General features: G+C 41.3%; 1 protein-coding gene and 1 pseudogene across 1 annotated transcript in view; both read right to left on the bottom strand.

The window, feature by feature from the left end:
* The window catches only part of LOC143121752 (uncharacterized), a 55465-nt gene extending 47333 nt beyond the window's left edge, over positions 1–8132 (bottom strand). Inside the window, exon 1 of the mRNA XM_076282328.1 lies at positions 7930–8132. The gene's annotated coding sequence lies outside the window, so the exon portion shown is untranslated. The remainder of the gene's footprint in view (positions 1–7929) is intronic.
* On the bottom strand, positions 6–2293 carry LOC143121780 (uncharacterized; annotated as a pseudogene).
* Positions 8133–15314: the final 7182 nt, after the last annotated feature.

The raw sequence follows: 15314 nt of genomic DNA, 5'->3' as shown, positions 1-15314 counted from the left end.
GCAGCTTGCTGGGCCACCAAAGTATTTATTCTTTGTTTTGTTGCACATTCTCATCACACAGTACATAACACACTACACATAGTCAGATGCCATTTACACTGATACTTCTAGTCTCTTTAAGGGGTAAGGCCTCATTTTATCATTCATGATATAATTTTATCAAATGACCATTTATTATTTTTAAGGATTTCAGTTTCAAGCATGAATTGGTGTGGTGTCTTTCAAATCACAACCATTGTTCTAATTATTTAAGCAAGGACACTTGCAAATGTTGTGACAGACAATTCATGCTATTTCACGGAGAATGGGCGTCTGTAAATTCGTAAGACAAACACATACTTTAAGGATCTTGTTGGCATGCTTCTTATACTGATATGGGATGTAGGTCAAAATATCAAACGTTTTCAGACGTTGTATAGAACGCTCCACATGAATCCTTGCACTGGCAACGAGTCTGTTGTGGTTAACTTGCTGCACTGTGAACTGTCCATTGACAAGAAACGTTGGGATGTTCAGTGACACTCCCTCAGGCAAAATGTCACGAATAGTGAATCCCTTATCTGCCATCACCGTATCACCTGGTTCTAGCTGTTGGAGTACTCCGCAGTCAGCTGTTATCGCCTTGTCCGAGGTACTTCCACCATATAGGTCACTGACGAAGGTAATAACTCCATTGGGAGCCACGCCAATCAGAGCTTTAAGTGTGGTGCGTCCTTTGTAATGACTGTACAGATGACTCTGGGTGTCCAGTCTTTCTGTGTTGGAGACAGCCACTTCAGTGCAGTCAAGCACAATCCGACAGTCAGGAAATGGATGGAAGCAATCTGGCAGGGATGTTTGGTTCTTGACTCTGGAGGAGATGTTGTTTTCCCATCATGCCGACATACAAAATGTCGTACAGTGCACTGCTGATGGTGGTGAAGATGTTTGTGACTGTGGCACGGCAGCAATTGAACCTTGTTGCAAGGTCTAGGATGCCACAATTCAGTCGGAGCTTCATCAAAGTCAGGAGTAGCTGATCGATAAGGAGCATAATTTGTACATTCCAATCAAAATGATACTGGAGATCAAATTTGGAGAGAAGGGCTTCCAAAAAGAGGACAGTGGCAACATCTGGCAAGCCAGTGTAGTAACTGACTTTGTCAGGGTGGGAGGAGATTTGACTGAATGAAAATGTTTGTTTTTGTTTCTCCAATTCTTGTTTCAGTTGGTCATTTTCTTTTCTCAGCATATCATTTTCAATTTCAAGCACCACGACACTTGAAGTACCGGGGGTCTGTGTAGCAACGTCAAGGTGGTTTGGGCCTGGTCCAGCTGTTCCTTCTTCCTCCACGCTCGCAGGGACCATTCCTTTTTTTCGTTTGGTGGGGATATGATCGGGGAAAGCCTTTCCATCGTTCCATGCAAACCGCGTTGGCCCAGCTGCTTTTCCATCAGGAAAATGCCACCCACAAACCCTGGAGTTGTAGTTCGGGGTGAACTTGTCACGCCTACAAAAATAATAATAAAAAAAAACGGCAATTAACATCTTATATCTCAGGCTCCCTCCAACTTGCAGAACCAACTTATATTATCAGATGTGTTGTTTAGCTAGGTCTACTAGAGTCAAAGTCAGTCTAACTTCAAAGTCTAATGATTTTCTATGCAGCAGAGACACTAGCTGTCTTCCATAGCATACAGTACGCAACATTACTGGTAGCAGTTCAAGAACGATAACAATAACGTTAGCTGCTAACCTAAAAAGCACTTCGAAGTGCTGACAAAACAACTTGCAATAGCTAGCTAGTAGTTGCTGCTACCTAACTGGTAACGTTAGGCGAGCTAGTAACATCTCACCTGTTATTATTATTATTATTATTATTATTATTATAGTTCAAGAACGATAACAATAACATTGAAAGCACTTCGAAGTGCTAACAAAACAAAGCTTGCAATAGCTAGTAGTAGCACTACCTAACGTTAATACAGCTAGTAACCGTTAGCCTGTATTATTGTTATTATTGTTCATTATTTGAGATCTAACTTACCGTATCAACTTCAGCCATCTCTTCCTCTCTTTTTCGTCGAGGGGAAATCGGTAATACGATATCGTTTTGTTGACATCGTTTCTGTTGTTACAACACGGGACACAGCACTGCACCATTTTACTGCCGTTCAGGTTGACAGAACACCATAACCGTTAGAATATTAGCGTTGGACACGGAAGTGGCTTTTTGGATATGATGACGTAGCGCCTAGCCATGCCCATAGGGAGGGAAAGTGAAAACCAGCGCCCCAAGTGGTTGCGTTCCTATCGAAGAGCAGCTCCAATGTTAAAGGAACACGCCACCCAATGTCAGTAGTAATATATGTTCTTACCTTAACTTTCACGAGTTGAGTCATACCTCTCCCGTGTCCGTACGTGCACTCAAACGCTCTGGTGCGCGGCTGGACTGTGTTAGCATGTTGCTATGCTAGCGGGCTTTGACGGCAACTAAGCGTAGAAGTAATCAAAAACATCCACGTTTTACCGACTTAAATACAGTTGCACGAGTAGTTGATAGAAATGCTACGGCCACGCAACATGAAACGTGGCGATTTTCCAAGCGAATAAACCGGAGAACTACAATGTGTGGCGCAATAGCACTTGGGAGTACTTCGACCTAGCGTAGTAGTATTGTTAACACCTAATTGTAGATCCTATCCACCACAGAGTTTAGAATCCATGCTGGATCGACCCTCAGCCTCTCCCTCCCCTCTGAGCGAGAGAAAGGCACACACACTAGAGATGCGCTGATGGGCTATTATTTCAACCATAACTGCATAGCAAAACTTATCATCCATCAGCCATCCATCAACACCAAAGTTTTTTGACCAATCTTCGAAACGGCACCCGCCCACCATCCGCTGGTTGTTTTAATGTAGGGGGTGATGCAGCACTGCTGACGTGAGGCTAGAAAGCCCTTGCCTGTTCTAGGAAGACTGATCCAATGCAGCAAATATATTAAAAGGCTAAAGTCGTACATTGGCTATGTTGTAGCCTATCCCCAGAATATCAGCAGCAAACTCAGTCTCTGTCTCGCAAAACAGTCTCCAAATAAAACGCACATCGGCCTGTTGCCTATACTGCCAGCTTGTGACAATATATCGTCCAAAATGCTTGATTGCATTGCATTCTCCACATTTTTAGCTACATTTTCATGTACCACATCAGCATTTTTGTTCAGTGAATCTTTTGTAAATTGCTTTAAAATGAATTGCGCTGTCTGTCTGAAAAAGACGCGCTCGTGCAGTCAAAATGAATGGGAGTCTTCAGAACAGGCTTTCAGTCACCCTGACATAACAGTGTGTAAAGTAGCCTATAATGTGAATGACTTGTTATTTTATCAAGGATTTCTTTCTTTTTGCAAAAAATAAAGTACAATAGGCATTAATTAGTAGGCCAGGAGCATGTTGAAATTATGTGGCAAATTGCGTTTTTTATTACAATGATAAAATTGTAAAAGGACGTGACCGAAGCTGAGGCAAGCCAGGCAATAGGCCTATAGGCCCGACGGTAATTGTAAAGCAATTTACAAAAGATTCACTGAACAAAAATGCTGATGTGGTACATGAAAATGTAGCTAAAAATGTGGAAAATGCAATGCAATCAAGCATTTTGGACGATATATTTTCACAAGCTGGCAGAAAAGGCAACAGGCCGATGTGCGTTTTATTTGGAGACTGTTTTGCGAGACAGAGACTGAGTTTGCTGCTGATATTCTGGGGATAGGCTACAACATAGCCAATGTACGACTTTAGCCTTTTTTCTAATATATTTGCTGCATTGGATCAGTCTTCCTAGAACAGGCAAGGGCTTTCTAGCCTCACGTCAGCAGCGCTGCATCACCCATATAGCCTAGGGGAGAACCGGCACAATTGTAACACTTTTTTATTTTTCCAATTCAAACTCGATTTACACAAAGACGATAGACTTGAGAGTTGTGAAATTTGACCAGAACAGAGTCGTACATGTCTACTCCATGAAAGTTGAAACAGAATTTAAAAAAGATGTTATAGTTTGTCAATAATTTAACTTAACAGCCATAAAAAAGTGCGGTACAGTTGTAACAGTAGCGTCATGAATGTAACACTAAAATCGTGAATCCTATAACATATTTTAACACAAAACAGTGCTGTGTTAAACAAAGAGCATCTGTTTTCATATAAAATCAAGAAAAAAAGTCCAAATGTATGACTGTTAAAGCTAATTTATTGCATTATTGATTAGCCATTGCAGACCATATTACGGTGTTATGCTAGCTCACAATAACCTTTAAATAGGCTTATTTTGGCCATATCCACTTGATAAAACCAGTAAATATAGTTGATAAACTGCTTATTTCTTACATGTCTGAAGCATTTGGTCCAACAGTGATATTTCAAGTTGCTGTGTTAACTTTAATTGGGTGATGGCGGCACAAAAATCATAATCCATAACTCGCAATGAGAATGTTCGTGCATTCGCGATAAAATCAGTTCATCTTGCCATAGAGACTGGTGTTACAACTGACCCGCACAGGTCATGTTTTTATTTCCATTTAATTGCATGTGCTGTGACTACATAAATCAAATAGGACTCATGTTAACTTGAAACAGAGGGACTGAAGATATGAATGACATGTGATTGAAGTCCACACGCTCAAATTTCACAAAGCAAACTTAAACAAACAGTTGCGGTTAAAAATAAATAAAAAATCGCGATGCTTGAATTTTGCACCTTTTGATCTCTGGTCGTATTTATAGTAGACCATTCATATTTGGATGGCTGTAAGATTATACATAATTACATGATATGTGTCTGTTTACGTTTCCGTAGCTACACCATATCTTGAGAATAAAACACTGTTACATTTGTACCGCTGTTACAATTGCAGTTCTCCCCTACATTAAAACAACCAGCGGATGGTGGGCGGGTGCCGTTTCGAAAATTGGTCAAAAAACTTTGGTGTTGATGGATGGCTGATGGATGATAAGTTTTGCTATGCAGTTATGGTTGAAATAATAGCCCATCAGCGCATCTCTAGTGTGTGTGCCTCTCTCTCGCTCAGAGGGGAGGGAGAGGCTGAGGGTCGATCGATCCAGCATGGATTCTAAACTCTGTGGTGGATAGGATCTACAATTAGGTGTTAACAATACTACTACGCTAGGTCGAAGTACTTCCAAGTGCTATTGCGCCACACATTGTAGTTCTCCGGTTTATTCGCTTGGAAAATCGCCACGTTTCACGTTGCGTGGCCGTAGCATTTCTATCAACTACTCGTGCAACTGTATTTAAGTCGGTAAAACGTGGATGTTTTTGATTACTTCTACGCTTAGTTGCCGTCAAAGCCCGCTAGCATAGCAACATGCTAACACAGTCCAGCCGCGCACCAGAGCGTTTGAGTGCACGTACGGACACGGGAGAGGTATGACTCAACTCGTGAAAGTTAAGGTAAGAACATATATTACTACTGACATTGGGTGGCGTGTTCCTTTAAGTCCCATAGACCTATTTTAAAAAAAATACTGTGAAGCTAAATCAGCGATCTAATCCACCAAAAATATTTTTCAGTGTCTATACAGTAATAATCTTCTAACTGTGAAAATGTCAGACCCTATTTTGCCTTATTTAAAAAAATCGAAATTGCTCCTTTTGTTTCATAAACGAACTACAAAAAAGCCACGTGACTTTACCCTTCGACTCACGGTAGCATGGTTTGTTTATTAGCCTGGTTAGCATTGCCACATAACACTTACTGCCAGCTCTTCATGTGAGTAGAAGCACAACACTAGTTATCCAGACATAAAGGTTATCACCACGCGGTTTACATCACCTTCCGTTATTACAAAAATATGTAAGCCAGTTAAGCAAATTGCCGTATTGATCAGTTAGAGATTAAGCGCCCAAACCTGTGACGTCACATGCAACTGTAGTTTGTTATGACCATGTTACGACAAAAACTCAAAACAATTCAACTTATCCTAAAAATAAGGTATGACCACTTGAAGCAATATAGGTGACCCCAGTGCCTAACATATGGAAGGCATTAAATTAAGATCCCAATGTGCACCGAGATATATTTTTTCTAAAAAAAAATCCCATCCCCTCCGCTAAACTCTAGGAACGCAACCACTAGATGGCGATGAGATTACTTTCCCTCCCTATAAGACTTAACTCCTACTGACAGAGAGGTCAGGGAATGACGCGCTGATTTTGGGCTGAGCTCCGCCCCACATTGAGCCCAGCCCCGATCTGCAAGCTGCAGCCAGGGGTACTTGGACCAAAAAAGATAGCCTACATTTTGACAATGTAAAGTATATATGTAGCGTGATACAGGCAAATGTAGGAATCCAATAACAGCTCATGTCTAGCAAGGAAACAAACGTTCAGTGTTAGAAGTAGGGATGGGCAGAACGAGGCTTTGTGAAACAACGAAACGTTCGAAGCAATTGCGCCGGAATGTGTCGAGGTTTCGAAACAATCCGACACGCGTAACTCCATGGTGACATCTAGTGCTTCAGACGAAGAATATAAATAGCCAACATGGAACGCAAGATTTCGTCCACAGCTACGTGGTTCAGTGGTTAACACACTTGCATTCGGCCGGAGCGGCCGATGTTCGACTCCCTGCTGGTGCTTAGAAATTTCAGACTAGTATATGCCTTCAATGATAAGAACATTTTTATATCTGCCAGTTAGATGTTTTGTTATTTCAGTTTCATAGTAGGCTACATTATCCTTTGGAATATGCTGGAGAGGAAAATGCTACAATGGTTTTAAAATGTAGGCTATGCTTATGGCCCAGGGTTTTTTTGGGAACATGTTGTAGGGAAATAAAGGATACATGTGAAGCAGGTTAGACTAATCAGGTACAACATGGGGAAAAAAACAACACATTTTTTGTATGTCAACATACATTTTTATTTAGGAATAACAGTTGTTCTGCCGTCTTGGCATTTAATATGTTTCTTGTTTTTGAATAAACCTCCCCAGCCTTGGAAAAAAATATTTCACAAGGCACACTTGTTGCTGGCATGCACAAATATTTTTTTGCCATCACAGTTAGGTTTGGATAAACCACTCTCCTCTCCTACCAGTATTTCAAAGGGTCAGCTGTTCTTGAAATAAAGGCATCAGTCATATATTTTTTTACTTCTGCTACTATCTAAATATTAACGTCACTAGACTATATCTATCTAAACTATCGCTCACTGTCTGTCTCTAGCCTGTCAATTAATCTATATCACTAACCTATCAATCACAAGAATGCACTATAAATCGCTATATCTCTATGTCGCTATATCTCTCAAAATTTCTCTCCTCACAAAAAACCCACAAAGATAAGATGTGTTTGAATGACTTTTAAGCATTCTGGGACTTTGTAATTTAGATCAAACAGGAGTTTACTCGGGTAATTGGCTCGCGCGGCAAGTGTGCCACCTGTCCAAACCAAATTAAAAACACCACGAAGCCTCACTAAGCCATGGTCACGTGACATGGGCGTTTTGAACCACACTTCGAAACACTGTTCGAAACACTTGCGTTTCGGAAGCTCGACACTGTTTCGAAACGTCAGCTTCGAGCGTCACATCCCTAGTTAGAAGTACCGAAAGAACATATTTTAGCTCGATGTTGCAGACCAAATATACTCGCAATATGTAATTGGCACTACAATGTAAGCATGCTAACACGTAATAACACTCGTTTTTGGTTTGTTCTAATGTTTCCCATTCAATAACGCACTCGCTGTCCCATTTAAATAACACGACACGCAGAGAGCTCTTTGGAACTGTTGAACCGCGTGGCGGCGACTTCACTTCGAGTGTCGCAACTCTCTTTTTTAAATTATCTATCTATCTATATTTTCTATAGCTCTGGTTATAACTATAATGAGTCTGACCATGCGTGGCAATTACGTACCGCCTTACCTGCTGATCCAGTAGCCAAGGCTTATAGATATGGCGGCCAAATCCCCACTTCTTGTTGTATGCTAGACGTCAAATATCAAATCATGAACAAAGAAAATGCCAAGAAAAAATCAAAACAAAAACGAACAACTTAAGCCCTAGGTAGACAATGTGTGTAACTTTGTTGCGCACGGAGGAAGTCGCATTGTTATAGTGATGTGCCACTCTTCTTCTTCTTCTTTCGGTTTTAATGGCGGTTGGCAACTAACTTTAATGGTGCATTACCGACACCAACTGGACTGGAGTGTGGTACTGGAGTCTAACTTTTCCAAATACGATGCAAACAAACAAACAAACAAAACAAAACAAAACATCAAACTAAATTCTTTTAATTAGTCCTGTATTCCTCAGGAAGCCAATTACATAGTTAAGACAAATTTCACCTGTGTTTCTTTGTAGACTGTCTTCTAAATTTAACCTCAATCTCCTGGCAATTGTGAGATTAATCTTTGTCTTTCTTCCTGATATTACAGTGTAGAATAACATGCTCTTTAGTCTCTGGACTACCACAGAATTCACAGTTGCCATCGGCATGCTTCTTCATTATTAGCAAGGTTTTATTTAGACGTGTGTGTCCATACCTTATTCTTGAAAATACATCCTCCTCCTCCTTGCTTCTGTTCGTATTTCTGCCCTTTCCCACTTTACTCTGAATATTATAGAGCTGTCTTCCAGTCTGCCCATAATGTTTGGCATTTTCCCTTGCTTTTGGACTTGCTTTTAATTTCTGCTTTGCTGTAGTTTACTTCAATATCTATATTAGAATTTCCAGCTGATTGCTTGGCACTTTTATCTGCTAACTCATTTCACTCCTATCATGAGCTGGTACCCATACCAGAGTTATAATAATTCCTGACTTTATCAGATTATTTGCAACTTGCAGTATGTCATACATAATGTCCTGCCTTGACTTTGACTGAAACGTTTTGATACTGATCAAAGCTGAGCTGGAATCTGAAGCAATTACTGCCATCCTTGGCCTATTGACCTCCACCTAAAGCAAAGCTAGCCACACAGCAATCAATCCCGCTGTGTAAACTGCTAAATCATCACTGATTCTTTTACCAACTTTAATTTTTAGCTTTGGGATGACATAAGCAACCCCCATTCTTTTATCCGTTAGTTTAGATGCATCTGTATTCAGTGTTGGGAGGGTTACTTTCAAAACGTATTCCGTTACAGAATACAGAATACATGCCCAAAAATGTAATCTGTAACGTATTCCGTTACGTTACTCAATCTGAGTAACGTATTCTGAATACTTAGATTACTTCCGCATTGAATTGCATTGGAATGTGGCCATCAAATCCTGCTTAGGCCTACTAAACAGGCCTATTCTAGTGTGTTCATCTGTTCCAAATGGCTGTGTTAGGCCCACATAGGAGAATGTAAAGTCAACTAGGCCTAAGCTACCTGATACAACTTTAAAATAGCAAGGTGACCACTACAGCAGGCGACTAGGCTAATTAAAACAAACAAAATAAATAGGCTACTTTAAGGGCGTAGCCAGAAATTATAATTAAGGTGTGCCTGTGAGATTTTTCGGTGGCATCAACCCAGTACAAGTGAGGGGCGCATATGACTGGTGGAACGCAAATTACCTGTACATGTAAACACTATGGGCTACTGTATATCAGTGCTCTCAAAACGAACGTGATCGCGTAATCAAAAACCGCACGTTAAAATATGCTAGGCCTACTCGCAAGAATAATTCTTCAGAGGCTGCACCATATAATTCATTTTAAAACGTAAATGTAGATCTAATTAGAAAAAATAATAATCCATAAAGCTATTTTAAGTTAGAATAAACAACTTAGAATGCAGTGCCTATTTTAGAGATTGGTTTTATTGCCTAGGTCCAGGCCCGGGGTGGGTAATCGGGAGAATCGGGAGAATTCCCGGTGGGCCGCTTCACTTTTGGGCCGGTCGAGGAAAAAAATATTGACATTTGTCACGTTAGTCTAACTTCTCTTAAAGTAGGCTACACGTTCCGCATTCTGTGCATGGCACCGTTGCCTCTGCATGGGTTGTAGCCTACCGTGTGAGGGAGTTCTCCCCTCCCAAAAAGAGTTGGTTGGGTCCATATAGCCCGTCTTTCCCAAAAAAGTTTTCTCAGATACGGATAGCCGGGCCGGCCCTACAGTAGCCATAAGCGTCAGGAAGGATGGATGGTAGAAAGAGGCCAGGAGGGACTGAAACGGCCAGTTAGATGCTGCTAAATGTGCCAAGCTTCTAGATTAGGCCTACAGACAGGCAACTGGTAAAGAGAGATAGCCTATAGGCAATGATTATTAGCAGTTATGTAAGGGATAACGGCCGCCGAGGTGTCCTGTTATACGGAATTAATGGACGAGGGCGAGGGGCAAAAACTCCCCGACGCGCAGCGGAGCCCAAGCCTTGCCTCCGCCCAAGTCCATTAATTCCGTATAACTGGACACACCTCGAAGGCCGTTATCCCGCTTATCACCCGGTTGCCACTGTAAATAAACACGCGGTTCTGTTTAAAAAGAAGCTCACTAGTTCAGCTTGTTGTACAACTTTAGCATGGACAGTTAGCTTGTTTACAGTTGATTCCATTGTTGGGAAGCCTGCAACCAAAAGATTGTAGAGCGCTGCAACCGTCGTCCTACTATGGTTGTTATAGTTACCATTCATAAGCATTGATATGGAACGGTGTCCTGTTATTCAGAATTAAAGGCCACCCGCCAGCCAATCAGAAAAGAGTATTTATTCTCTCCGGGTGATAATGGGCTAATATTGGACGTTTGTAACGTTGTCAAGCTATTTGAAAGCAACATATTACATTTCCTAAAATATTAGCCTTTTGTATCCGATTCATAGACTTTGCAGTATGCAAATATTAATAACAAAACTGAAGTTTGATCTGTGTAGGCCTCCTATGCGGTAAAAATTGTAGCCTCTGAGCAGCAGATCAACCAGTCGACCACTGAAAATGATGAGCCCGAAATTAGTGATGAGGAGGCCATGACTACAGGGACAAGTAGAGAGGATAAATTAAAGTTATTTAATGTAAGAAAGAGCAAAATATGTATGCTACATGATGAACCTATATGCCTTGTTTGCTTAGAAGAGGGTGTAGTAAAGGAGTAGGCTAAATCACCATATAACAATATAGCCTACCCATGCAAAAAACATGTAGCCCTAACATTAGTTCAATATGCCTCTTTGTGGAAGCGTGGGATAGGCTACATTTCAAAGGCTTTCTTTCTTTCTGTCTTTCTTTCTTTCTGTTTTTGTTAACTTGTGGAATAGTGGAATATTTTTTGTTAACTTCTCAGTTGAAGTGAATTAATATAACCTTTAGGCCTACACATTTGTTGAACCATGGTACTAATAAAAGCTACAGGATAGTAAGAGCTGAAATGTTGCTTCATTTATCCAATTTCCACCACTATGGAAAACGTGGGCCGGTCTTGGGCCTGAAACTCCCGGGCTGAAAAGTGGCCCCACTCCGGCCCTGCCTAGGTCTAAATCAACACGTGAACTAGGCTTTGCTGCTTAGCAAACTGTGTAACCGATTGGCCGAAGTAGCCTGAGCTATTAATACTTGGGAAAATATCCTTTGAACAGACATCAGGAACCACGATCAGTGAGGAACAGGAGTTACCTCCACTTACTTTACTCGTAATTTGCTGTGCAAACAGTCATTTCAGGGTCTCCGATATGACGCGTCCATAATGCGCGCTGGCTGCGTTTTGAGGCTAGTGCAAGACGGCGGGGCTTGGATTTAAACATGTAAACAATTTCATCATAGATTGCTTTCAGGAGCTTCTGGGAAATGGACTTGCCTTAATTTATTTAGTGAGTGAACAAACTTATGAAACAGAGAAGTATCGTCATGTAATCCATTGATTTCAACAATGTAACTGTATTCTAAATACCAACTATTTAACTTGTAACTGTATCGGAATACAGTTACTCATAATTTGTATTCTGAATACGTAACGCCGGTACATGTATTCCGTTACTCCCCAACACTGTCTGTATTATATCCTCACTATACCTCTCCATTAAATAGCTCTGTACCCTGTATTTGTCCATGTCATTATCTTGCTTTTCTTCTAATAATCCCAAATCAATGGACACCTCCTTAGAAACCCATGGTGGAGCAGCTGGGAAAGGTACAGTGGGACTTATTTTCAATTCAATAAGCCCCAATTGGTTTACTTTATTATTGACGACCCAACCAAAACTTCTGACTTGAGCGTTTCCACGCTCTTGGCATTGCTGCAAAACTGACTGACTGACCCCTCAACTTTGCCCAATACACAAGGGCCAGCTGATCTCTTCTAAGGTGAAGAGGCATTTCTCCCATCTCCACCTGGATAGCTGTTACTGGTGTGGTTTTGACAGCACCACAGCATAACCTTAACGCCTGATTTTGGATCACATCCAGTTTACTAAGCCATGTTTTGGCTGCAGACCCACATATTACTCAACCATAGTCAAATACAATTTTGATCAATCTTGTATAAATTGTTCATAGAGCAGGTCTACTTGCTCCCCACTCCACTCCGCATACTCCGTAGAGTATGTTGCATGATTTTATGAAAGTATGAAACAAAATAAACTTAAAACAAAATAATGACAGAAACTGATTCAATTTGAAACGGTCTAGCAATAGCCAGATAGGTTTACAGATGGGCTCGTCCCCTGATGGGATGGTCTATGACCCCAAGAGCCAGCCTGTCTTTGGACTTGTTGAAGTTAAGTGCCCAAACGTAGCAAGTTATGTGGACTGTCCATACATTGCAGTCCGTGACGGAACACCAACTTTGAAGAAAACCCATCCTTACTTCTGGCAGATACAGGGCCAGATGCTGATTTCTGGATGTGAGTGGTGTGATTTTGTTGTGTACACACAGGAGGACATGCTTGTAGAAAGGCCTTACTTCTGGCAGATACAGGGCCAGATGCTGATTTCTGGATGTGAGTGGTGTGATTTTGTTGTGTACACACAGGAGGACATGCTTGTAGAAAGGCCTTACTTCTGGCAGATACAGGGCCAGATGCTGATTTCTGGATGTGAGTGGTGTGATTTTGTTGTGCTTGTAGGTGAAATCACTCATCATCATCAAAGAGGGTTGATTACTTTTGTTTCTATGTTTACCTCAGCACTTTCTTGTGTAGTGTAGTGTAGTGCATGTTATGCATTTTTTTTATTTAATGGTAATATTTAAACACATGAACATGAGTTAAATAACAAATGGCTGACTATTCAAAAGATGGTTTTAAATAATTTGGTATGATGGTATTTTTGCTACTGTTGCAGAAGGTCAGATATACTTAATGGTAAGACATGACATTGGTGCATTAAAGTAAACAAAGGGACACAGTTTTAGACAGTAATAATACTAATAGATTTATTTAACAACCAACATGCTTGTTTTCCCTGGTAAAATAAAAGGATAAAAAGCTTCAGCTTTAGCTGTTCTTGCAACTCATTCCTACCCATGGCTCAGGCTTCAGGCTTCTTAACCCATGCTTTGACAAGAGGCCCATTTTCATAATTGGTGAGGAGACACGCAACAGTATAGAGTTGGTTGATGCTCCCAAAAAGCCGTAGAGGGATTTCAGTGTCAAAAAATTTGTGCTCTTTCACTCGACGAATGAGTCGCTCCACATGCACCCTAAGACGAGCTATGGCCTGGGTCTCCCTAACTTCAGCAGCAGACATTTGAGACCGCCCAGCGAGGAATGCTGGCCTGTAAATCTTACACGGTACAATGTCTTCGATCAGAAAACCACGATCTACCATGACAGCCATGTCAGGTTTTATGAGGTTGATGATACCAGATTCCTTTGTGATCTGCTTATCGCTTATGGAGCCGGCATAGAGAGAGGAAACAAAGGTCACTGCTCCATGTGGAGCAATCCCAATTAGACCTTTGAGTGTGCAATGGGATTTGTAGGTGGAAAAAACCTCACTCTGGAGGAGAGGAGAGGATGGGCACTGACACTTCAGCTCGGTGCAGTCAAGGATTACAGTGGTGTCAGGGATTACAGTGGTGTCAAGGTAGTCCTTGAAATCCTCAGGCAAATATTCACCTATCTGCTCCTGTGGTATCCAGATCCGGACTGAACCGAGTACTGTGTATAGGAAATTACTCCATGATGCTATAATGCAACTGACCGTGGACTGATGGACATTGTACCGGTCAGCGAGGTCTCGTTGTTTGGAGCCCAGGGCGAGATAGTTCAAAAACATGAAGCACTCATCAATGGGCTGGAGGGAATGGGTTGCAGACTTCGACTCAGTGAGATGGCCTCACACTGACCATGGATGGCACCGCAGGTTCAATCAAGGCCCAGAACCGCATCAGCAACGTGTATGAGGCAAACCTTAAGAAATGAGATACAGATATTTGATTGAATATGTGTAAATGATTTTCACAATTAACTATATAGCAGAATAAACAGCAATCACTTTAATTCAACACTGCTGATACTGCATTCAGACAGTATCACCAATTAAAATAATTAGGTTAATACTCTGAGAAAATAATTTATTTGCTGCCCATGCATCTTTTTCGAAATTGACTAGGCTACTCATCTTATCTTGTAAAGAACCGGATGTCCTTGTCTGAAGCAGCAAAGCGATGGATCCCAAACCTCTGCTTCATCGTAACGGTGTGTTTCCACACAACGAAATTTCGCGTCGCTCTCATTGAGGTTGAATGGAGACGAAATTCGCCCTAGTTGGGCGAAATGAAAGCGAATCGCCGAGGCAGGCGAAACAAAGTTGGCCAAAGTTTAACTTTATTTAAATGAGGACCAATCGAGAACCAATCAGGTCCGCGTCTTTGTGTTTGGAGGCGGGAGTTACAAAAAAGTCTGACCAAGATGGCGGAGACTACCTGAGCTGTAACACGAACATTTGTATGTGATTAAAATGTTTCTACACGAACATTGGCACTTGTATCAACACGAATTGTGGTTTATATGCCACACGAACTTAGTCAGAGCACATACACCACTAAATAGACCACTATATATGTTAGTTTAAGCACTCGATCTTTTTAGCTAGCTGACAGGCGAAATGCTAGTATTTTAGGACATTGGATTGCATTGTAAACCTAGCTAGACAGCTAGGCTACATGCTGCAACACAGGTATGAAATATATTATGTCTTTGTGACCTTGTTGTTTCTATGAACATGAATTGTTGTTTATAGGAAACATCAACTTAGTCGAGGCATAAAAACCCCTGGATATCTTCATTAAGTACTTAAACGTTTGAATTAGCTGATTAGCCTAATTAGCTCGCTTGCCACCACTGGCTAGACACTGCAGTCTAGGTTAGCGGTTTCGCCGTCACGCCCCCGA

The sequence above is a fragment of the Alosa pseudoharengus genome, unplaced genomic scaffold (genome assembly GCF_046254945.1).
Source record: "Alosa pseudoharengus isolate Yale_2024_CS ecotype anadromous, Long Island Sound unplaced genomic scaffold, YU_APseudo_1.1 YU_APseudo_1.1_scf_1, whole genome shotgun sequence".
NCBI classification, from domain to species: Eukaryota; Metazoa; Chordata; class Actinopteri; order Clupeiformes; family Clupeidae; genus Alosa; species Alosa pseudoharengus.
Note: the sequence above shows the minus strand (reverse complement) of the source record. Positions and strands in the feature narration are given on the sequence as shown.